Source organism: Nothoprocta perdicaria, unplaced genomic scaffold, assembly GCF_003342845.1.
Source record: "Nothoprocta perdicaria isolate Ctin4 unplaced genomic scaffold, notPer1 scaffold_904, whole genome shotgun sequence".
Classification (NCBI taxonomy): domain Eukaryota; kingdom Metazoa; phylum Chordata; class Aves; order Tinamiformes; family Tinamidae; genus Nothoprocta; species Nothoprocta perdicaria.
In genome coordinates, this window is record NW_020456204.1 from 1748 (window position 1) to 3564 (window position 1817).

Sequence of the window (1817 nt, forward strand, 5' to 3'; positions counted from 1 at the left end):
AAATGGGGAAAACGGATGGGACACGGGGAGAAATGGGGAAAAATGGGGAAAATGGGGAAAAATGAGTGGGAAACAGGGAAAAATGTGGGATGCTGGGGGAAAGTAGGTGAGAAATGGGGAAAAAAGGGGGGAAACAGGAGAGAAATGGGGAAAATGGGAAAAACAGGTGGGAAACAGCAAAAAACAGGGTAAAATGGGGAAAATGGATGGGACATGGGGAGAAACAGGGAAAACCAGAGGAAAACAGTCAGGAAATAGGGAAAAAATGGGGAAAAATGGGCAGGAAACATGGGAAAAGGGGGGAAATGGGTGGGTAAAATGGGGTGAAATGGGGATACTGGGGAGGAAACGGCACAGAAACGGCGCGGAGAGGCACAAAATGGTGGCGGGTGCTGAGGTGGGGGAAAAKGGCCGCCCTGTGGCGCGTCTACCTGCCTGATGAGCGATTTCTGCCCCTAAATTGTGGAGATTCTGGGAAATTTGGGAGGTTCTGGAAGACTCTGAATGGGAAAATCCACATTTGAGTGAGAAATCGGGTGGAAATGGGTCAGAAAGGGCCCTGGAGAGGCACAAAATGGCGGCGGGGCGGGGGAAAATGGCTGCCCTGTGGCATCCCCTTCTCCCTGTCTGCCCGATGAAGGATTTCTGCCCCTAAATTGTGTGTTTTTCCAAAAAAATCTGGGCAATTTAGGAGGTTCTGGAAGATTCTGAATGGGAAAATCCACATTTGGGTCAGAAATGGGGCAGAAAGGCACAAAATGGTGGCGGGCGCTGAGGTGGGGGAAAATGGCTGCCTTGTGGTGTCCCCCCCTGCCCACCCGATGAGCAATTTCTGCCCCCAAATYGTGGGTTTGTTTTTCCAGGAAATTCTAGGAAATGGGATGAAACAGTGCAAAGTTCTGGAAGATCCCAGAAATGCATGAGAAATTCTGAGGTATTTCTGAGAATAATGGGGAATATTGGGGGAAAAATGCTGGGAAATGGTGGGAAAAGATGGAAAATCCTGGGAAAGGATGCTGGAAAAACACAKGGAAATTTGTAAAATCCCAGAAAAGCGCCATTGTTCATGGAAAAATACCAAAGAAAAGTGGAAAATACACACAAAAAAGTAAAATTCCACATAAAAATCCCTGAATTTCAGAAAAATCTGGAAAAGRAATCTGGTGGGATATGCCAGGGAAATACGGGCAAAATCTGAGATATCTGGGAAATACTGGAAATCACGAGAAGTTTCGTGGAAAACACAAGATCCTAGAGAAATCTGGAGAAAAATAAATGATAAAGCCCCGAGAAAAATGCATAAAATCCTGGAAATATCCACGAAAACCCACAGGAATCCGGGGGGGGGGGGAGCATTTCCATATCCCCAGGATGTCCTGGAAATCCCACCTCAAAATGTCCAGAAAATCCTGGAAAAGATCTTGGAAACCTCCAGAAAATCCCTGCAAAGCTCCAGAAAGGCCCATAAAATCCCCAGAAGCTTCCAGAAACCTCTGGAAAATTCCCAGAATAAAGCTGTAAAATTCCAGAAAGCCACAGAAAATGCCAAGAAACTTCCAGAATCTCCCATAGTCTTCCAGGAAAACCCCCAGAAACCTGCAGAGACCCCACAGAACCTTCCAGAACCTCCAGAAAACTTCCAGAATCCTCCAGAAATCTCAATAAATTTCCAAGAAGACCCTCTGAACCCAAAATTTCCAGAATCCTCCAGAAATCCCCAAAAACTTCCATGAAAACTCCCAGAAACCTACAGAGACTTCCCAGAATGTTCCGACCCTCCCCTAAAACTTCTAGAATCCTCCAGAAATCACAATAAG